The sequence below is a fragment of the Piliocolobus tephrosceles genome, chromosome 19 (genome assembly GCF_002776525.5).
Source record: "Piliocolobus tephrosceles isolate RC106 chromosome 19, ASM277652v3, whole genome shotgun sequence".
NCBI lineage: Eukaryota > Metazoa > Chordata > Mammalia > Primates > Cercopithecidae > Piliocolobus > Piliocolobus tephrosceles.
Genome location: NC_045452.1, coordinates 27,952,748 through 27,975,808, shown reverse-complemented (window position 1 = coordinate 27,975,808; position 23,061 = coordinate 27,952,748). Strand labels below are relative to the sequence as shown.

The 23,061-nt window shown below is 60.8% G+C and overlaps 1 pseudogene; it reads right to left on the bottom strand.

Annotated features, from left to right (window-relative positions):
- Positions 1-12: 12 nt before the first annotated feature.
- The window catches only part of LOC113219885, a 59,068-nt pseudogene continuing 36,019 nt past the window's right edge, over positions 13-23,061 (bottom strand).

Here is a 23,061-nt window from a genome sequence, read left to right as displayed (position 1 = left end):
CTCGGGGGTGCTGAGTCTCTGGCTGGATCCCACTCCGTAGTGGGGAAACTGAGGCTCGGGGGTGCTGAGTCTCTGGTTCTAAGTGTCTTTGCTCTCAGAAGTTGGTCGGGGAGGGGTCTGCTTGCTCTCTGGGTACTGTGTCCTACTCCCACCCGAGGGGCATCCGGAGCAAATCCCAGGTCCTTAGCCAGCAAGGAGACCACTGAGGCTCACACCTGGCGCCACTCACCCAGAACTGGAGACTGAGATGCTGACTCACCCAGGCGTGGGGACCAGGAGGGCCCCAATGCAGCCTGGCCCTCCTCTGTCCGGGCATCGTCTGGCCTGGGGTCTCGAAAACCCCATGTTCCCTCAAGGCCTCAGAACAAAAGCTGTATGAGAGGGTCTGGGGGTCCTGTTCCCCTGCCCCAATTCTGGATCCCCTGACGGGTGGGCAGGACCAAGATGTCCCTAAGGACTGTCCGGGCAGAGCCAGTCAGGGTGGGGCAGACGGCTGAGGGTCTCCTTGGACCCTCCCAGCTGTGGTGAGTGGCCAAAGTGGGAAGATCAAGGCCATCCCAGTTCCGCTGAGCTCAGGCTGACTCAGGCTGTCGCTCACCTCATCACCAGCTCCCAGTCAGGTGGTCCACCTTGAATGTCCCTGCATCTGCCCCCATCTGCACCCCTGGGAAATGCCTTGGGGAAGTCTGTGGGGTGGGTTGCACCCTAAGCATGCGCTCTGGGCTCCTGACTTAGTCTCTGGCTGGCTGGGTCCCCTCACACCTACTGGGTTCTGACCCATGGTCCCAGCAGGCTAAAAAAGGGGTGGGGCAGGATGGTCCAGCAGGTGAGCTGTGGGAATCCAGGCCGGCCTTTGGGCTATATTCTGGGCAGGTCTCATGCCCTTGTGGGCCGTGGTCTCTCCACTGAGGCAAGGGGTCAGCTGCCAGGGCCCCCGCCACCAGCCATCGGAGCTGGAGTGCAGGTGGGGACCACCACACAGATGCCAATGGCCCCAGCCTGGCCCCCACAGGTCCCCCAAGCCAGGACTTTAGCCCCCCAGAGCCTTCAGTGCCCACCATGGGGGGCCCCAGCCCACAGGTCTGGCTCTACAAGGTGTGGCAGACAGAGAAAAGGAGACAGGCCCCTAGTCCACCCTGGTCGTCACCACAAGTGCCCTCTCCCTGGGCCCCCAGCCCTGCCTGGGAGAAGCAGATGTGACTCAGTTTCCCTTATTTGGCCTTTCTTGTTCTGGGTTAGACTTACCCAGGTGGCATCTTGAGTCATCCTGGGCGACGGCAGGTAGCCTCCGGGCATTAGGGCTGCATTCCAGGATGACCAGTGGCTAGGTGACAGGAGGGGCCAACGCAAGGGCTTCTGTCCCCAGGGAACACTCGAGGCGGGCTGGGCCCTGCACACAGGCCGTGCACGTAACAGAGCCCAGGGCCAGAGAGTTCAGGGTGTGGAAGTGAGGCTGAGGGTGCCTCTTACACTCAGACGCCCTGCAACGAACCACAGCTCCTTCAGGCCCTGTCCAGCCTGAGGGGTGCACCACCAGAGTCAAAGGTCACCATGCCCCAAGTGCACAGGGGGCGGATGAGGTGGACCAACCGGGGGAGCTTGCTGGAGGAGTGGCGGGAAGACAAGAAGAGACATGGCTTCGGGGGAGGCCACAGCCTGGGCAAAGGTTTGGCCATGAGAGCATCAGGTCCCCATCTAAGGACCTCTGTGCCTGAGGGTGGGGCCTGGAGAGGACCGGGAGTGGCTGGTTCAGACGATGGCCCTCCCTCCCTATCAGGCCTCCCATGGCTCCTCCTACCTCCAGAGCCAGGATGGCAGGAGGCCCAGCTCACTGCAGGGACAGCCAGCCACAGGCAAGGGCTCCAGGTCAGCGCCCCTTATTGACCTGTTTGGTTTTAAAAACAAAAGTGACAAGTGTCAGCTCTAGAAGAGACGTGGCCTCGCCCAGCCCTGAACCCCTTTGTGACCTTGGGCCTTGCCTAGACATCCCGCATCAAAACCGACACTCCAGCCTGACCTGTCTCTAGCTAGTGGCTCACCCGCCCCTGCAAGGGCCTGAATGGAATGGCCTCTGTGGTCAGCCCTGTGTTGGACAATGCCAGATCAGAGGCGACCAAGACCCAGAACTGTCCTTGAGTGGTCAGTGGTCATGCTCCCCTGCTGGGAAGCCTGTGCCCTGCCAGGCTGGTACCTGGATGCTCTACGGCCCAGAGGAGGGCCGGGGGATGCACAGGGGGACAGCCTGGTGCCACTTTCCCGGGCGCCTGGCCTGTCAGCAGGTGGCTGGACCCTGCAGAGAGGGATTAAACCCCCACTGCACCGAGGAGGATGCTGAGGGTCCGTCCACAGGGGCTGTGGCTTCCCCTGGGACCCAGGCCGAGGAAGGCTTGGCGTCCTCCCACCAGCGGAAATCCCCCAGAGGGGCCCACAGGATCCAGTCTGGGCTGCAGGGCTTCGGCAAGAGCTTGTCCAGTGAATCAAAACTTCACTTCACTGCAGCCCATTCTGGCCGGAGGGCCCTTGCAGGAGAGGCACGGGGTGCAAAGGCCAGAGAGGTGCATCCAGGCAGGAACGGATGCGGGTCCCCAGGGCTGAGCTCAAGATGCTGGATGGGAGCAGGCATACTCTGGTTCCCCGCAGCCCTGTACCGTGTGACCTCGAGCAAGGGCAGCCCTGCTGGGGACCAGGAGAGTCACCCACCAGGCTATTGAGGGGCCTGTGGGGACACCGGTTGGGGGGTGCCCTTCCCTCCTCCTCCCTGAGCGCCAGCCCTGCCCGCACTCCCAGCCAGCCAGGCCATCCACCACTGCTGACATCCTCTCTACTGTCTCCGCCCCTCCCCAGCGTGCCCGCAGCCCTGGCTCCCCCTCCAGCCTTCCAGAGCAGTGAGTGCCCCGAGCAGGCCTCTGCTCCCAGCATTGCCCTGGCCTGTCCCTCTGCCAGGCACGACCACCCTCCTTTTTCCCGCTCCTTTCCCCAGAGGGCCCTGTGTTCCCCGGTGAGTCCCGGCTCTGCCCCCAAGGCTCTAGGATTCACATGTGGACCACCCAGGCCTGCGGTGGTCAGGGAGCCTGAATGTGGTGGTGCCCGCTCCGGGGGACTCTGGGGAGGGTGTCTGGACACACTTCCTGCACACCCTACACTGCCGTGCTCTACAGGACCAGGAAACAGATGCTGTGACCTCAGTGGGCTCCACCCCCCTACCACAGGAGGATTTGCAGAGGAGAACTCCAGCCGACAACCCGGACTTTCTTGGGTGCAGGGTGGGGAAAGACGGATGTTTCCACGTCATGACCCACTCATGGAGCCATTTCTGAGCTGGTGGGGAGAAGGCCCCAGTTGCATGCATTGTGGGGTGTGCACGGGGGTGGTCTCCAGGCCCACCTGCCCGGCAGCCCTGGGGTGAGCATGGGGCTCAGGCCTGGGGAGACAGCAGGAATCTCCCCTTTCTCGGGAGGCTTCCTGAGACAGACCAGAGAGACCCTTCCCAGCCAGCCGGGACGAGGGCTGGGCGGACCACGCAGCGTGAACGGCGCTCCCTGAGCAGAGCTGACGGGGAGTGAGCAGTCGGCAGGCGCTCTGCCATCTGCCAGCTGCCACCTCCGGGGCGCTGCCCCGGCCCCACGGTGTCTGCCTGTGGGCAGGGTGCCCGGCGGGCCCAGGCGGGGGAGGGGCCAGGCCAGCCAGGACAGGTGTGCGGAGGCCTCAGTGGGCAGGTGGCCATTTCAGGGCCGGGCGGATGTCTGGAGCAAGTGAGGCAGACAGACGGTGTCACCCTGAAGTCACCTCGGGCTTGGCTCAGGGCCACTGGGAGCCGGACCCCCCCAGGGAGCACACCCCCGCCACCCTGATTGGGTTTCTCCCCATAAAGCAGCCAGTGTCTCTGCTCAGCAAGCCGTGCCAACAATGGGGTCTGGGAAAAAGACGGGGAGGGGTGGCGTCCGGGGGCTTGGACGGGAGGCGGGCCTCCTGCAAACACGGCCCAGAAAGCTAACGAGACGCGCACGGGGCAGCCTGCGGCTCTGGCTTGGCTGCGGCAGGGCGGGGACCAGGGCGAGGTGTGGGAGGCATGTTAAAAGGACCAAAAACCCAGCCATCAGCAGAAATATCTTATTGCAAAATTTAAAAAAAAATCAATGCAGAAGGGTCCATGATCTAAAAATGCCGACTTAAATCAAGATGGGACAGGTAAGGGTTATTAACCTCTCCTCTGGCCTCAGGCTGCAATACAACTAGGCCGCCCACAGTCTCATGGTCCCCAACAGCATGCCACGGGGAGGCCGTGGCAAAGCCACAACTGGAACTGCACCCCTCAGATCCAGGCTCCTCCCCTGGCCCTGCACACCTCACGCAGGTGGGAAAGGAGCGTCCCCAGGATGGAGCATGGCCCGGACCCCAGGCCTTCCTTCCTTCCAGGGCTGTCTGGGGTCCCAAGGTCCCCTCACGGGCCCTCCTGTTAGCACCCTCCCTGTCTGGCTTCCCCAAAACTGACACCCACATGCTCCGGGTCAGGCTCTCCACCGTCAGGGGTCTGTGCCCTGTCTAGCTTCCTGCTTTCCTGTTCTCTCACAGCCACTAAGTTCTCAGTGGGGGTGGGGGGCAGGCTCAGGGATGTCCACTCCCGGGGGCAGGGGCCAGGCCTGCTGTGGCCACACGTCCTGCACCTAGAACAGGGCCAGAGGTCCAGCAGGCACCAGCGTTGTGGCCACAGGTGTGAGCGTGGAAGCTCGCAAGAGTAACGCAGCACCCAAGACACCTGAGGGCTGGCACTGGCAGGGGAGGACCGTGCTCTGCAGACACACCTGCATCCATGGGGCACAGGCCTGGGGGCTGCCAGGCCTGGTTCTGACCTGCTCTGTCTCCCTCAGTGATGGGCCTGGGATGGGGCAGGTGAACCCCTCTGGGCCTCAGCTGCCTCCTCTGTAGGATGGGTCAGGACGCCAGCGCCCCGGGATGTGGGGAGGACCCGGGGGAGCTGCTCGTTAACGCTCCAGGGTTATGCAAACAGGCTCACTTGGAGTCCAAAGGGGAAAAGCAGGAATGCGGAGCCCGCTCTCGTCCTGTGGGGACCTCTGTCTGGTGTTTAATCATTAGGCATACTTTTAACCTCAAAGGCGTGTACTTATCTGAAAACATTCTTAATTCAAGCCACAGTCTGGGTCACAAGGTGGGGAGAGTAGGAAAGAATCGGGGGCGGCGGGGGGCGGTGACCAGATGCAACCACATCATTGAAAATACCCCAGCCTGAACCCCGCCCTGCGGTCACCCCACCTAGCAGCAACTCCCCACCAGGGACCAGCCCTTCTGCGGCGGGGGGCGCTTTTCCTGCCGGGAAGCCTGGGGCTCCCGTGTGCCCCAGGAAGCTGCAGGCCTGGCCTGGCATGTGGGGCAACTCTGGTCTGAGCGGGCAGGCGGGCAGAATTCTTCCTTCCCATGCCCGGCTGGGTTTCCCCAGGGCGAGGGCAGGGCCTGGGCAAACTTCGCTTCGTGGTGACGGAATGTTCTGTTCAGGAACCACAGGGAGAGGGTCTGGGCGGGGTGTAGGGTGGCGTCCAGAGACCTTCCCAGGCCTCAGGGGCTTGGCTGGGTGCCTGGCAGGTGTCTGGGTAAGGGTCTCCTCCAGCAAGGAACCGACCCACGGCCACGTGGAGAACACAGGCCACCGTGGGGTCCACCCGGCACCACCCCATGCCACCCATAGGACCTGCGTTGATCCCTAGAAAATGCACACACTTATCAAACACCACTCCCTGCTTCGCCTGGAGATTTCTCCCAACTTCTTCTAGGAGGCGCACTGCCCTCCAGGGGACCTTGTTGCAGGGATTGCAGGAACCCATGTGTGGCCAACCTCACAGGGCTCCCAGAGGGCACGCCTGCCCCCTCCCGGCCTGGCCAGGCCAGGGGCACAATTGTCCTCCACAGCCCACACCCAGCGTCTCCCTGATGCTGATCTGCAGCCCCCCGGCCCCCGGGGGTTTCCTGGAGACCGTCCCTTCGGGAATGTGCCACTTGGGATCCTCTGGGTGCTGGAAGGGCAGGTGCATGGGTCTGTGATGGGGCAGGAAGCAAGCTCAGAGGCTCGGGAGAGGCCGAGGGGCTCCGGTGAGGAGGGAGATGCTGTCTAGAATGGCTGAGGTTGTGGGGATGGGGCCTGCAGGAGAGTGGGGGCTGTGCAGGTGCCCAGGAGAGAACAGGTCCTCCACTCCTGTGTGTCACACACCTTGGCTAGCCCCACCACGGGGGAATCCTGGCCAGAGTGCGGTCCTGCCCTCTTCCTGAGGTTGGCGGTGCCCGTCTCTAAGTCAGAAGCTGGGCTGGCCACTGAGAGACCCACTCCCGGCCGGGCCAGGCCAGAAGCACGATAGGTGAAGTGGTCAAGGCCTGAAGGCATCGCCCCTGAAGAGGTGCGGGGAGCCCATGGGGCCCCACAACTGCCTGCGCTGCCCTCGGCCCAGGGCTCCCCTGCCAGCGGGGCTGCACCGGCCCGGCTCTGGCTCAAGGCTTCTCTGTCTGCTCGGCAGGACCGCCTCAGGGTGGCGAGGGGCCGGCAGGGCTGGGTGAGGGGCCAGGACTCCCAGCCTGCCTTGCCAAGGGCTGGCTGGTGCCAAGCCTGGGGCAGACACGGCCAAGGCCAGACTGGGCGGGGGCCGGTGCTGGGCTCTGTCCAGGCCGCCAAGGGCAAGCAGGCGGGCCATGGCCGCCCTCCCTCCCAGGCCTCTCCAAGGCCACGGCCACCTCAGCTACAAAATGGCGGCAGGCCGGGCGGCCATTTTGCAGAGCGCTTGGAAGACAAAGGCCGCCGCGGGCGGGAGCGGCTATGGGGCCAGGAGGAGGAGGAGCTACTGGAAAAGAAGCACAGTGCCCGCCCCGTGCGTGGGCCCAGAGATAGGCAGGTGGGCCTTTTCTGGAATCTTCTTCCGCCAGGCTCCCAGCGGCCGGGGCTTCTAGAGACCTTGTCATCCCATCTAAGGGTCTTGCAGTGGCCCCGGGGGACTGGGGCCTGCCTGGGGCACCGATGCCCTCCCATCTTGCAGCCCAGGTGGCCTAGCCTGAGGCACGACCTCTGGGGGAGGTGGCAAGGACCTACTGAGCCTGGCCTTCTGGATTCAAAACCTTCCTTTGCCCCCAGACCCAGGGAGGGCTGCTCCTCATTTGGCTGAGGTTGGAGTGGTCCCCAAACAGGCGGCTCGAGGGCCGGGCCTGAACTCCAGGGACCACTGTGCCATGAAGCAGCTGCCATGCGAATGCTAGGGAACCTGCTCCAGGGATGGGAGGCTGCTCCCCCCTCCACCTTCCACAGCACCCACCCCACAGTGGGGACGCCAAGGGACCTGCTCCAGCAATGGGAGGCTGCTCCCTCCTCCACCTTCCACAGCACCCACCCCACAGCCTGGAACTTTTGGGGCTCTGCCGACAAGGGTCGGGGGTAGGGCCCACTCGGCCCCTCCTGGAGCCCTGCCCCAGCCAAGCTCAGCACCAGCCACTTCCCAAACAAGCTCCGAGCCCCGTCCTGCTCATCTGTCTGGTGACCGTCTGTCCACTCCCTTCTTGTGTCCCCTTCTCCAGCCTCCTCTGGACAAGAGGCACAGGCCCCACTGCCCCCAACAAACACTCGCTGGATGCAGAGTAGAGCCTGGCAGGCAGCACCCCCAGATCTGACAGACGGACGGCCCCAGGGTGCCACAGGGATGCCTTCCTGCCCCCGCCCAGCAGTGGTCTCCATGTCTCTTCACCAGGTCTTACTGAGAACCCAAAGATCCAGCCAGAGGTCCAGCAGCGAGACTGCTCCTGGGCTGGGGGTGCAGCCATGTGGCACTCCCTCCTGGCCTGTGCAGGGCAGAAGCCTGTGATCGCCACCAATCCCACTGCACAGACAGGGAGGCCAAGGCCCAGGGCAGCTGAGCTGTGGCCTGCAGCGGGGTGCTCGCAGGGCCACCGGGTCAGGGGACAATGTTACTCACACACCCGAGGACTCAGCCCAGGCCTCTGACGGGGACCGCCGATCCGGAGCCACGGGCAGGGCCTGCATGAAAAAACAAGAATGAAATGAGGGAAGCCCGCATGGTGGTCACAGGGTGGGGTTGCCTGGGTGACACGGTGCAGCATCAAGGGCAGGTGCTATTGTCCCCATCACCGTGTCCCCAGTTGCCCTGACGACTCTCTGGGTGTGAATGGCACAGCCACCTCGCCTGTTCCCGGGGCCTCTCCCACGTGGCTGCTCCACGGTGGGGCTAGCCCAGCTGCATACCACAGGCTCCTGGGCACATGCTCCCGGCGGGAGACCTGGCCAATGTGAATCTGTGTCACTGTGACACGCCAGGCACCCACTGAAGCCCCTCACACCTGGTGACTCACTCAGTCCACGTGATAACCTGATCAAATGCAGGAATGGAGTGGCTGTTCCTTCCCCCACAGCCATTGCCACGGCCACGGCCACAGCCACAGCCAGTGCAGGAGCAACTGTGCTCCCCATGTTTCAGGGATGAGGGAACGTGGACCCAAAGATGTTTACCTGCCTGCGCACAGGCACTAGGTCCTTCTGTGTTGGGTGAGCCCAGGAAACCCCCATCGGGAGGCCCGTTTTCCTTTTTCAGGGACAGCCAGGGGCCTCTGGCTCCCCAGTTCTCGAGGCCAGCCTGGCTGGGTGGGCGAGGTGTCTTTGGAGAAGGGCACGTCGTACCTGGGACAGCTGGAGCGGCGACACGAAGCTGCGGGATGAACTGGGAGCCTGCTCCTTCCCAGAGCTGGACATGACAGTGCTTTCAGCTCGCTACTGTGTGCTGAACAAGGCCCCCAGCCTGGGCCATGCCTGAGGCCAGGTGCCCAACCAACCAGGCCAGGGAGGGAAGCTAGAGCTAAGGAGGCAGCAGCCTTGGGCACTGCCAGGAGCACTGGGGCTGGGGTTTGGCCCACCCCGACGCCATCCCGGCAAGGGCCTGAGTAGCAGGGCCTGTCCCCACCACACAGCCAGACTTTGGAAGGCTCGGCCCAGACCCCAGACCTCAGCCCCTCCCTGCCCCTGAGGGATGTGGCGGCCCCACGCCTTGGTGAGACTACGTTCTTGGAACCCAGAGGTGCTTCTACTGCGGGGCAGCTTGGGGCCAGAGCCCTGCTCTGCTGTATGCCAGCCTGGTGGCCGGGGCAAGCCCCATAGGCTCTTGGAGCCTCAGGTGAGGGACGACTCTACGTGACTGGCTCAGGGCTTGGCCCACAGGAACTCCTAACAAATCTGAACCGAATCAAGAAGGTGTTTCACCCAGATGCTGTTGCAGGTGGCTGTCCTTGCACCATGTCCCATCCCTCGTCACAGTGAGGGCTCAACCTCATGCTCACCGAAGTTTCTCCCAGCCAGAAAGCACTGCTCAGAGCCAACAGGGAGGTGCCGAGTGACAAAATCACTCTGCATTTTGTCCATAAAGACAGCCCCGACTTACCAGGGTCCAACTTAAGATTTCTCAACCCGAAGGGATATGAATTCAGTAGAAACCAAGCACACTTCAGTACAGTGTTGAATAAATAACAGATCTTCAACACTTTATCATCAATAGGCTTTGTGTTAGATGATTTTGCCCAACTGGAGGCTAACGTTAAGTGTTCTGAGCACGTTTCAGGGAGGCTGGGCTAAGCTATGATGTTTGGTAGTTAGGTGTATTAAATGCATTTTTGACTTACAATATTTTCAATTTATAGTGGGTTTCTCAGGACAAACCCCACTGCAAGTCAGGAAGCATCTGTATTTTCAGCGGGACTGAAAGATCAAATGCAGGGCCATTGTAAGGGCTTGCTTGCTTCTGTCTGGGTATAAAAAGGCATCTGGGGCTGGGCGCAGCGGCTCACACCTGTAATCCCAGCACTTTAGGCTGAGGCGGGCAGACCAGCTGAGGTCAGGAGCTCAAGACCAGTCTGGCCAACACGGTGAAATCCCATCTCTACTAGAAATACAAAAATTAGCCTGGTGTGGGGCAGGCACCTGTAATCCCAGCTACTCTGGAGGCTGAGGCAGGATAATCACTTGAACCTGGGAGGCAGAGGTTGCAGTGAGCCGAGATCGTACCAAGGCACTCCAGCCTGGGCAACAGAGTGAGACTCCTGTCTCCAAAAAAAAAAAAAAAAAAATTTAAAAAAATTAAAAAAGGCATCTGGGTGGCCGGACGTGGTGGCTCACGCCTGTCATCCCAGCACTTTGGGAGGCCGAGGAGGGTGGATCACAAGGTCAGGAGATCGAGACCATCCTGGCTAACAGTGAAACCCTGTCCCTACTAAAAATACAAAAAAATTAGCCAGGCGTGGTGGCGGGCACCTGTAGTCCCAGCTACTTGGGAGGCTGAGGCAGGAGAATCATTGAACCTGGGAGGCGAAGCTGGCAGTGAGCCGAGATCGTGCCACTGCACTTCAGCCTGGGCGACAGAGCGAGACTCCATCTAAAAAAAAAGGCATCTGGGTATTTGACATGAGAACAAACTTCTGTCCCCTCGACCTGCACGCAGAGACAACCTGGGGCCGTGGCTCACACCCTTCAACCTCTGGGGAGAAGAGAAAGTGCCACTCCACCGTCTGCAGAGGCTGCTGAGGTCACATCATGGTCCTCCGGGGCCCATTCTCAGGCTGTGGCTACCAGGTCCACTAGGTAGTCTTGGAGCCGGCTGATGTGGCTTCTCAGCATGGCTCTGCCATGGGGTGACAGGCCATCACCTATCTCACATCTGCACCCATTCCTGAAGGACGGGGCGGCCTCTCCATCAGCCAGAACCCAGGGTACCCAGAAAAGGAACAAGTCCCTTCAGAAAACCAGCCAGTGCTGGGTATCAAGGGGGCCACGTGGCCGCCGGCTCTGGTTGGGGCTGTGGCTCCTGTTGTCTGCCACCGAGTGTGGGTAAGGCACTGGGCTACTGCCACGGTGTGGCCAGCAGGATGCCACCTCCTCAGTATGAGGCCTGAACAGCCCATGAGAGGCAGGCAAGGCCGAGGGACCTGCCTGGCTGAGGTTTCCCCGTCCTGGGCCAAGGACTCCAAGGGGAGCAGTTTTGACTTAGCTAAAAAACAAACGCTGCTGAGGGAGTCCCTGTCCTCATGGACCTTCAATGGCTCACCCAGTCCAAGTCAGCACCCCAGAGGCCCTCCACAGCCCCAGCTGCCCCAAGGCTGCAGGCCAGAGTAGGGCCAGGCTCCTGGTCCCCAGGCTCCATCTCTGCAAGAACAGTGTGGGACCGTAGCCCTATCTTGCTGGTGGTCCTAACGGAGGGTGTGTGACCCCTGTGGTGATTACACCAGCATCCGGCATCTGATGAGCACTGAGTAAGCACCTACTGTGTGCACCCCGCCTCATCTTCCGCGGGTCATGCATATTGGGGTGCTGGTGCCAGCCCCGGACTGTCCACTCTCCCCTGCAGGCCTCTTCTCCTCCACTCCAGGCCCTTCCCACACGTCCTGAGCCTCTGCCGCTGCACACGGGTGTCCCTGCCCATGATCCAGGGAGCACACCCTCGCAGCCTCCCTGGACACCTCCGTCCAGGCTTGGGAGTCAAGAGACTCAGGGAGGGGCACATTTCATGCCCAATCCTGTGTGAGGGACACGCCTGTGGGGTCTGTTTCATTGGAACCTGGAGGCTACCACTGCTGCCTGTGGGATGTCGGGGGGATTACATTAGATGGTGGCCAGCTGTGTATACAGGGAGGGCTGGGTGCAGGTGGGATGAGGTTCCACGGGCAGGCCTGGGCTTACGGTGGGTGCCAGGAAAACCCCAGCTCCACAAACCAGATCATCTTGGCCAAGGCCCACTAGGTCCCCGTCAGATGCCTGGGGTCAGCTGCTCCCGCAGGCTGGTATCCCTGTGACAGCCCCGCAGTTCCAAGGGCTGCCTGCCCTGCCCTGTGTCTCCTCTTCCCCAGTCCCTGCCCCTCTCCTGCCCCCACGCTGTTCTCCTTCCTCTGTTACCCTCCATCCTCTTTCTCCTCTGTCCTGCCCCTCCTCCCTGATTCCCCCAGGGGCCTCCCCCTACTCCCCACCTGTGTCCCTCCCCACTCTCTGCTCGGCTGGTGGCCTAGCCCTGCATGCAGACACAAAGGCCCCGGGGCCGCAGCGTCTGCAGAGTCTGGCGGGCAAGGCCGACCTGTAAACACGCCGGGCCCCAGATGGCAGAGGGGTCCGGGCCAGACGCCGGCTGCTCTGCTGACATGCAGCGGCCTGGGGTCCTCTCCACACAGCCTCGGGAGGGGGGCCTGCCCCTGGCCATGGCAACAGCAGGGAGGGGAGAATGCCAGTCCTGCCCAACCCACATGGCCGCACGGATGCCCCAGGAGGAAAGAATCATCGGTGACAGTCTGCACTCGGGGGCTGCCTCGCCAGGACGAGGGGCCCCAGGCTGGCTGCAGCCTCTGAGCAATTCCCAGCATGACAGGCCCGTCCCCGGCCATGGCCACAAGACAGCCATGACAGACAGCAGGCAGGGGACATCTTACCTGCTGAGCCCCCAGCAGATACTGCAAATTGCCCCATAGTCACTGGTCCCCTAGGCTGCCCTTGGCCTCCCCTCCCAGGGCCCTTGAGAGAGCTGGATCCTTGCAAACAGAAGCGTCACCCAGCTCAGGCAGGAGGGAGCCCAAAAAACAGGGCCAGACCTGGACCAAATCCGGCTTCTTGGAGCCCTGGTTCCTCAGCTGCAGAAAGAGGCTGGTAGGGGCGAGAAGGGAGGAGGCCAGGCCAGCCCCAGCTGAGCCCATCCAATGTGCAGCAAGCACCTGCCTGGCTCCTCGGCCCCCACAGCTCTGGGGCTGGTGCACGTACACATGCGTGGTGTGTGTGTGTGTATCCAGTTTTAGGCACGCCCGGCGGAGGGTGGAGCCAGGAGGCAGAGGTCTGGGGAGCCCCGATTTTCATCAACGTTCACAAACTGTACTGACCTGAGGGTGGATACAGTCCCTTGAGCTTCAGGTGTCACTGGGGAGGTGGCCAAGGGTGGAAGACCTGGAAGGAAAGAGAAACGCTGAGGAAGTCTTATGGTGGAGCCCCCGGGTGTGTGGGGCACTCTTCCTTCATCTGTTCCCTGTCGGCTCTGGCCCTGCCTGCCCTGAGACCGCCATGAGGCCTGGGCCCAGCTCAGGGGCTGCCTGAAGCTTTGGGTGCCCCCAGGCCACCTGGATGGTGAGGAGGCGGTGGGGGGTCACTGTCAGTGGTCACATAGTAGGCCCTTTGTTCTATTCCCTCACTCCCGGGCCTGGAGTGGGGTCTCTTCTAGCTGTCAGGGTCAGGCTGAGCCCCTCGAGGACCCAGGGCAGACCGGGCTGCAAGGTAGGCCTGGGAGCTGGGCTGGTGCCGGGGTTTCCCCTTCTCCACCAGACCACCCATCTCCAGGCTGCCTGCGACTGGAGTGGGTCCTTCCCCGCCCAGGCTGAGGAGAAAGATGCAGCTACCTGGGCCGTGAGGTCCGGGAGGGTCTTCCCAAGCCCGCGATGTGCTCCTGATGTCTCGGGTGATGCTCTGGGACAGGGCCACACTCTGCAAAACACGAGGAGACCAGGAAGTCAGTTCAGGAGGTCTGGTGGCTGAAGACTGGGGAGGGAGTGAAGGTGGCCCCTCCCTCCACCCCTCAAGGATCCCTCACAACCTCCTGCAGGTGGGCCCGACCCAGCGAGCCCTGAGGTGAAGAACTTTCCTGGGAGGCAAAGGGCTGTGAGGACGGCCTCTGTCTTTGCCTCTGCTCCTGCCTGATGCGCACGCCCAAAAGCAAACCCCACCCATTGGCTCTTGCACAGCCAACTGTGGACCTGGATGTCCTCTAGGGTCCGCAGAGGAGGGGCCAAGTGGGGCTCGAGGTGCTGGCTCACAGTGGAGCGCTGTCTCTCCACCTCAGTGCTCAAAGGAACCCCTGCTCCCCTCGCTAAGCCGTGCCTTGGCACCCACTGTTCCCGAGGGCTGGAGTGTTCTCCCACCATCAAAGGCCCCATTCCTACCCATTCTTTAGGTCACCTCCTCCAGGGAGCCCTCCTGAGTCAGGAATCTCCCTAGCTCTAGCAGTAAACTGGGGGTCCCTTGAAATCAGCTCACAGATACTTGCAATGCCCACATGTCCCCAGGCCTGGGAGCTCCACAGCAGGGACCATGTCCTGTGTGGCTTTGTCCCTGGGTACAGCACATAGTGCCTGGCACCCAGGATGTTGGGAAGTGCCCCACTCACCCCCCATCACTCCTGGAATGACACCCAATATCTGGGACTTACAAGGTACAAAGAGGACTTTACTTCTTTCCCAAGAGGTGACTCAAGTGGTCACTGTGAGCCATGGAGGGAGATGCCCCAAGACTGACTGCAGGAGAACACCAAGGCCCAGGAGCTGGCATTCGCCTGGGGTGACCCAGAGGCCCGCTCCGTACCCTCCCCATCCTGCCTCAACTCAGGCTGGCAGGTGGGCACTGCTTGCTATTGGTGAGGATTTGAGGGCAAACCCAGGCCAAGTCTGATGCACCATGGCTGGGGTTCTGCTGGGCCTCAGGCCAGACTCAGGTGGGGTGCTGAGCCCTGAGTGGGGGTAGGAGGAAGGTAGGGTCCAGGTCCTGAAGCAGGAGGGCGCTGCACAGCCCTGCACGGCTGCACACCTCGGGCACTGAGGCCCCTGGAGTCTGTTTTCTCTCTCACACTCCCTGGAACCCTCCCCAGGCCCAGGCTTCCCAGCTCCTATGGACCCCAGGTTGCAAGAATGCTTGGCCGGCTGGGTGGCCCAGTGTGGCCGCCCTGAAACCGTGTCACCTGAGGCCTGGGGCAACTCTCCTCTTTGACAGCTGAGAGTAAGTGGTGCTGGGTCAGGGACGGGGTAGGGCCAGGAGTCGCCCCGGTCACTGCTAACGAGCTAGGGAGGCGTCTTCTCAGCAACACTCCCGGCTTCAAGTTGGTTTCATGAGGCCTCCGAGGCTGGGAGACCTGCTGGTGGCATCCCACAGATGTGCTTGGCCACACGCTGGGCAGAGCCTGCAGCCAGCACCCCCACCCCGACCCTCTTCCCATCCCACAGAGGCTGTGCCACAATCAGCCCATCTCTGAAAATTTGGGAACAGGTCCACGGTGACAATCTCCATGCCCACTGAGGGCCGGGAGGGGTCCGGGGTCCCACAGAAGCTGCAGGTGATCGATAGCAAGGGGAGGTGGGCACAGGCCCGCTGCTCCTGCCTCTTAGACAGAGCCTGCAGGAGGCGCTGTGCTACATGCTGTCCTAACCCTCAGGAGGCTGTGCTGAGGCCACAGACCCCATCATCGGGATAGCCAGGGCTCCCTCTCCACTCTCCCACCAGCAGCCTGGGCCAAAATAAAATCCCCCACCCTGGGGCCCAGCGTACCCTGATATCCACTCTAATAACCCTGGGTCCCCCTGCCTGCCACCCACGGAGATGCCCCCCTGCAAGCTGGTTAAGGAATCCCACATGGCCCACCCTCACCTGCTGCCCTGGGCTGGGGTCACCCCAATGCCCTCACCTGGAGCAGACAGGACAGGAGTTCTGGGGTCCCCCAGGAAAAGTATCACAGACTGGAGCTCCCCAAACAGCACGGGGGCTGGCATGGCATGCCCTGCTCAGGTTCACAGGGCTGCCACCCGGGCAGGCCCAGCCACAGAGGCCTACTTTTTTGTAGCTAGCCTAATTTAATGTATCTCAAACCCAGATTAGCATCACACGTCAGACTTCCAGGTTACAGGAGCCAAGGGAGGGGAGGGGAGACGGGACAAGCCCGTTCCCCCAGTGGCAAGTGGAGAGAGACAGTGGGCAGCCCTACAGCCCACCTCCCGTCTGCCCTGGATGTGCCAGAGGTGTGGGATTTCTACCCTCACAGGTGAGTGGGCACCAGCTTTGGGGCAGGTGTGGCCCTGGGAGCTTCAGCTCCCCCCCTTGGAGACACAGGAGCCCCATCAAGCAGCACCAGCTCCCACAGTCTGCCCACCACCCCTCACCCCAGCGACCTCCCCTCCTCTCTGCCTGGTTTTCGTCACTGGGTTCTTGAGTTGGACAAATGCTGCATTACCTGCCCAGGGAGACTTTAAAAAATCTGAAAATGCCCTGCTCCCTGGGGGCTGCCTGAGCCTCCCAAGGCTGTTCCCCCTCTGAGCCCACACCCCAAGGTGTGCTTACTTGCAGCACAGGGCCAGCTTAGGCCATTTTCACAGATCGTGGCCCATTGAGGCTGGTGCTAAACCCATTAAGAGTCAACACTGGGCTGGGAAAAATGCCCCAGAGGCTGATCCCCAGTCCCATCCCTGCCCCCTCCCTGCCCCTGCCCACAAGCACCCCTAGGTCCATCCGCAGGGTCCGTTCCCATCTCAGCTCTGCCCCTGGTCACCCTGTACAAGCTCCTTTGCCTTTCTGGGACCAGTCTCTCTGTCTGTAAGATGGGGACAAAGACACCCACCTTCTTGGATTTACACATACGTCAGACGTTCCTTGCCTGGGCATGGTGGGACTCAGTGGACGGCAGCACCCACTGCTAATCCCCCAGGGGGCTTTGAGTACATGGGAGACGTCACTCCAGGCTCCAGTGCCTGGAGAAATTCCTCCCGTCTCTTTTCGAACAACTGACTGCCAGCTGTAGTCTGGGCCTGTGGTAGGAGGGGCCTGGGAGGAGGTTGCAGGTGCTGGCTGGGAGATGTGGCAATAAACGTGGCCAGCAGGACCTAAGCAGACACTTCTGGAGGCAGTCCAGGAGGCTCTGAGTGCCCTGCAGGAACCCCGACGTTGGCCAAGCTGCAGGGCCTAGGTCCGGGGGCCAGGACTAGCCAGGGATTCAGTCTCATCTTATCTTCAGCACTGAACTTGGTCCCTCTCCAAGGTCCCATGTAGGAGAAACATCCTCCACACACAGGTCAGTTACACCAAGCGCCCCTCAACTGATGTGTGAAGATGCCGTGGAAAGGATTGAAATCCGGCCCTGGGTAACGCTGTCAGATGCCCAAGGCCTCCAAAGAACCCCGAGCAGGCCAGGCACAGTGATTCACACCTATAATCCCAGCACTTTGGGAGGCCAAGGTGGGCGTATCACCTGAGGTCGGGAGTTCGAGACCAGCATGGCCAACACAGCGAAACCCCATCTCTACTAAAAATATAAAAATTAGCCGGGCGTGGTGGTGCATGTCTGTAATCCCAACTACTCAGGACGCTGAGGCAGGAGAATTGCTTGAACCTGGGAGGCAGCTGTAACAGTGAGTCAAGATCACGCCACCACATTCCAGCCTGGGCGACAGAGTGAAACTGTCTCAAAAAAAAAGAACCCCAGGCGGTCGGGAAAGGTCAAAAACACACGGCAAAGTTGCAGGCAGTCAGGTCCCCTAGTGTCCCTGAGTTTGCACAAACCAGGGCTGTATCCCCATCTCAGCCACTTCTCTTGGGCCAAAATGGCTCCAGTCGGGACGTCTGATGGCTACCATGGCAGCTGGTGTGGTCAGGGCACAGGGGGAGTTCAAATCTCCAAGGACACGGCATCTAGTGGTGGAGCTGTCACCCCTGGGAGAAGCACGGGCTCTCGGGCCACACACAGGTTGCACAGAATCTTCTAGGCTCTTCAGTCTTCAAGAAGCCGGTCTCTCCTCTCCGAGCCCCAGCTTTGTATCCTAAAGGCAACTATTTACACCTACTCTGTGATCTGATGCCACAGTAAAGAGAAAATGAACAGACGTGAAATTCCCAGCGGCTTGCCTGGCACACAGTGGGTGCTCACACGAGGCAGCTGGCAACGACTGCTAACCACCAAGTTGGTTCTGAAAAAGCAAGCCACGGCCAGACACGTGGCCATTCACACACCCACCGGGAGCTTCTGTTTGATGAGGGTTTGTCACAAACACTGCTAGTATCTGTAATGGCAAAACGACGGGCCACTGGTTCTAGATGAGAGAACTGAGTCCTGCTTTCTTTACAGGTATTATTTCCAGACATCACACTCGCAGCATTCTAACCACGTGCCCAAGGCTATACAAGGACGGATTCTGCCCCAGAAGTAGCAGCAAAGTTGCTCTCATCAGCCATGCCAGATGTGGGGGAAGCCGGCCTTGCAGCACCCCTGTGCGCCCAAATCTCCACAACGCCCCTTCCTTCCCCTTCAGTCGGCTCTGCTCCTTTTAAATGGAGGAAAGAAAATGTGCCTGGCAGATGGGTGCTGCCGCCCCATGACCTCCCGAGCATTTGCAAATGTCTCTCTTTTGGGGGAGAACATGTTGCGATAGTTTAGCCAGGTTAGTGTCACTCTGGCCAGATAATAAGTTTTGTAACTTAAACATTTTTTGCACATTGCAAAAGGAATGGGTGCTCATTCAACAAAGTTCTGGAAAACTGAGAGAGAGAACGCGGCAGCAAACACTGACAACCCCATGCCAGGCCCGGCACGTGGCACCCTGGCTTGCAGGGGCTCCCGTGTGCGTGTGGACGTGGGCCGCCTCCACCCACCCACAGAGGCCTCTCTCATTGTGAACGGCCACACGACAGTCCAGCAGGTCATGCTACCACAACTCCTCAATTCAAACGCCCAACCCCAGGAGCACGGCTGGTGCGTCGAGCTCCCCACATTTAAAGAGGCGTGAACATCTCTGCAGTAAATCCCTCCTCTGTCCTCCAAGTGGGATCCCGGGTTGAAGCCCAGGAATGTTTTCACGCCTGAGGCAGCCATTCCACACCTAGACCCTCAGAACCCTCTAGAGATATGTCAGAAGTGGGGGTCAGAGAGATTGTGGGAAGCTGGGATTCAGAGCCGGGGAGGGGCTGGTCCAACATCCCACAGCTGAGTGGGACCCAGGCCCTGCTCGCTGGCCAGCCGTGAGCTCTCCAAGACGCACTTGAAAGGCCTTCCCCGAGCTGCCTCGGGTCCTCTGGACAAAGATGCCAGGCCCCAGGAGGGTGTGTGGGCATCTACACCCTTGTTCATTGCACCCGAGAAGGTGGAACGTGGAAAGACAAGGCCATGGTGGCTGCGACGGTTCCTTCCGGAGGGACCAGATTGGCCAAGGACCCAGCTGCCAAGAGCAGGCAGGAGAGAGGGCCCAGCAGCGTGTGAGGGCTTCCCGGAGGAAGAGGATGCTCATGAGCTATGATGCAGACGAGGGACTGTGCAGGAAATCTGTAAACTGAACCTAAATTCTCTGACCTAAATTAACAGAATGCATCACCACCCACCAGTGACACCTGACGGGTCACTGGGTTCCGGCCTTCCAAACCCAGCAGTCTAAGAAGAAAAGGCCCCATGACCCTTCTGGGCCACCTCTGTTTGTTAATGTTCCCCAGTGAAACCCCCAAGCAGTAACCTCGGCTTCTCTGTAGCGTGGCGCACGCAGCCGTCCTTACCCCACAGCCGGCGGAATGGTCCCCCGCCACGGGCTGTACCAGCCTGCCTACTGAGTGCAAAGATGCCGTTTTTGATGACGTGTGACTTCACAACCTGTCAGATCAGTCCTGAAGGGGAACTTACTTAGTGGACGTGGAAAAATAAACTTGCTGGGGCAATGCCACAGTTTGGTGGCTTCTGACATGGCACTGAGCACAGGCAGGCAGGTCATGGCTTTCTCTTCTGATTCATTCACTCATAAAATGTTCCCCAGAGGAACACTTCCCTGTCCCCAGATAGGCAGTGACTAGATCCCAGGGCCCACAGCAGGGCAATGGGTGAGTGGAGAGCAGGGAGAGCTTCCAGGAGGAGGTGACACTAGGCCATAGTTTAGAGAGGTCAAGGATGGGGCCATGGAGGGGGTCAGGGCTGGCTGTTGAGGGTCTTAAGAGTCCCCTGAAGAGGAGAATGGAATTCCGCCAGGAGGACAGGCACCCTGAAAGGCAGGAGACAGGGCAGGATGGGCAGAGGCCTGCTTTGCGACCACCGCCCCTCCACTCTACCTGCATCCCTTGTTCTAAGGAGGGACAAGGGTCTCTCCAGCCCTTCCCACCCGAGGCCACTGAACGTGGCCGTGGTAGAAAGGCCTAGGGTTTGGGCCGGTGGCCAGCCTGGCTCAGGCTCCACCGTTGAGAGGGCCACACGAGGCTTGACCTCTCACACCTGGGCTTCCTGGCCTGTAAGACAGGGCCGGTGATCCGTCAGGGTTATGTGAGGTGGCCCTGATGACAGATGTCAGTGCCCAGCACACGGAGGAGCTGTGCCCCCTGTGCTGTGCCACCTGCCCAGGGACTGCCGAGAGCCTAGAACCAGGAGATTAAGGCGGAGCTCGGGTGCTGGACCCACCTGGTGGCCTCCATCTTCCCCATGGCCACTCTCCAGGGTACAGGGCACTGGGAGGGAGGGGGCAGGGAGCCGCCAGGAGCCGCCTGCCCGGCCGTAAATCACCAACCACGCCTAATAACCATGTGGGCACTTAAGCTCTTCTGTCTTCTCTTCCCCTTTCCCTGGGGAAATTTCCTTCATTTCCTACATTATCCCAGCCTCCCCAAATGTCTAAATCAAGCCCTGGCCAGGACTGCGGCAGCCGCTGTGTGCTGATGTCCTCGGCCTACTTTTATCGGGAGGGTGGGGTGGGGGACGCGAAGGCAGGGGATGCAAAGGCTGTGGCCACCCAGATGCGGTCACTCGAACCAAGGTTTCATTCCTTCCCAGGACAGAAAACTGAAAATGCCACCAAGCTCCCCCTCTGAGCCACAGTGACAATGTCCCCTATCACTGGGACCAGTCAGCAAAGCCGGGTGGCCTCGGGCAGGAGGCAGGGCAGAAGCTGAGTGGGGAGTTGACTCAGCCTCTTGGCTGAGATGGAGGAAGAGGAAATGACAACTCAGGCTACCTGGGCCACCAGGGTGGGGTGGCTGTGACCCTGGAGCCTGCCAGCAGCCACTCCAGGTGGGCCTGACCACAGTCAGCCTGGCCCTGTTCTCCTATCATGGAGCTGGGCTCTCTGGGACATGTGGTCGGTCTTGCTCATGACAAGGATGCCGGGTGGGCACAGTTCCGATGCCGTCTCCTGCCATTTATCCAGCTCTGATCCCGCTTCTCGTCTCGTCTAACTCTCACCCTAACCAGGAGGTCAGGGTTACTAGACCCATTTTACAGATGAGGATACTGAGGCTGGGGGCAGGCTAAGCAAGCTGCCCACCCCACTGGGCCATTCGCTCTCTGCTGCCAAGAAGGTCTGCCACCTCCCAGGCTTTGTTCGTCTGTGAGCTGGAAATGTGTTCCCAGGCCAGCGCCAGCACCCACAGGGCCCAGGGGAGGCCAACACGCACCACCACCCCAGGCAGCAGGAGCTGCAAGGTCCCGTGGAGAGAGCCAAGCTGGCCACTGGCACGCCAGGCAAAAGGCCCCAGCACCATCATCACCTCCTCGCTGGAGCCTCCCAACTCCCAGGAGCCGGAGGAGGAAGACACCATCAGGACGTAGTCTGGGCTGGGGCCACTTTGCTGCTGACCCTAACAGCCCGGCACCCCCAGGTCCGGCCCAGCAAGCTCTTCTTGCAACTCAGCCACGTGGTGGTGGAGGCACCTTCCCAGGCTTCCCTAGGCTCCCTGGGGATGAGTCAGCCAGGTTTTTAAAAGCTGGATCTCATTTTCTGCCCACATTTCTGACCTCCGGAAACCTCTTGGGGAGTTTTCCAGAGCCCTCCGGATTCCGGCGCAGGCACGCTTCCTGCTTCCACTCACTGTGTTCACAGCCAGGCCACTGGGTGCTAAGCAGATGCCAAGGCGGGCCAGTGGGTACCGCTGCCCGGGCTTCTGGCTGCGCCTTCCATGCTGCATGTCCGTGGGCTCTGGCTAGCTCTTGGCCCCTCAAACAATCACCTCTGGTCAAATTCCATGACTCCTTCCCTCAAATAAAACCCTCTTTGAAAGCAAACAAAAATCCCCGTTCTGAGATCCCGGCACACCAGCGTACTGTGGCTTCATTTTCTCTTTGTCTTTCTTTCTCGGCATTGCAAGGAACTCAAGAAATAGACAGAGGCTCTCATGTTACAGATAGGTAAACTGAGGCCCAGAGAGAGGAAGGGGCTTATTCAAGGGCTCACCAGTGATTCTACTGCCCAGCCAGGATGGGAGCCCGGTGCCCTAACTCAGATCCAGGGCTGAGTCCACAACACCAGGACCCAGCCGCAGCTGGCCTTCAATAAGAAAGGACAGGGGAGCAGCCACGGTGCTGGGCATCGGGCACCGCTGGTGGGTGTCGGCCAGAGCGGGCAGGGCCCAGACCGCTGGGTTCCCTGGCACGGAAAGGCTGGTGCTCAGTAAATGTGGGAAGAAACCCCCAGGGGAAGCCTTGAACTGCAGGGGCAGAGCTCAGGGAAAGCAGGCCGGCTCTAATGGAAACCAGTCAGCGGGCCAAATGCAGCAGGAGCCCGCCCCCCCACACCGTGGTTTCCATGGGGACGGAGCCCAGGAGGCGGAGCTCTGGCATGGCTGCTGCAGCAGATGTGGCCTGTACAGGGCCGGCACGGGGCGGTGCCTGGCAGTGGGGCCCTGGGACGTGGCAGGCCCAAGGGCTGGACGCAGGGGCCCTGCAGCTGCACTTGGAGGTCAGCTTTGGGAAGGAGCCGGGGGCTGCAGAGCTGCCACCTCTGGAAGGCTTCATGGCTTCCTAGGATGCTCCAAGCTAACTTCTCAGCCCCACCTGGTACTGGCCTCTGACTGGTCTCTGTTTGGTGCCCGTGTTTGCTGAGGACACGCAGCCTGCCTCTCAGTGAGGCCGCCATGCCTGTGGGCCAGGCGCAGGCAGTGCCGGGCTTAGACCGTGGGTCTAGGGCTCCAGCCCCTTTAGCCAAGGTCCTAGTGCTCCACCAGGTCTGCTGGATCCCATCACTCAACGACATTCTCGGGCCTCTTCCCGTGGCCATCCCGGGGCCTGGCACATGATGGGTTCCATAACCTCTCTGAGCCAGTGCTCTGCAGAATGAAGTGAGCTCAGAACTGCTCTGAAACATGAGAAGAGCCGTGGACTCAGGGCCACGAGTGCCACGGCGCTCAGAGATGACTGCTCATCCATGAGTGTGAACCATGCTGACAGATGGGGTGGGGTCTCCAGAAGGTTCTTGTGCCCCCTGACCTGACGTGGTCCCCATCTGCCCATGCAGGGCTGGTGTCTTGTAAGCCCATCCTGGTCTGGCACATGGCGTCTGGGT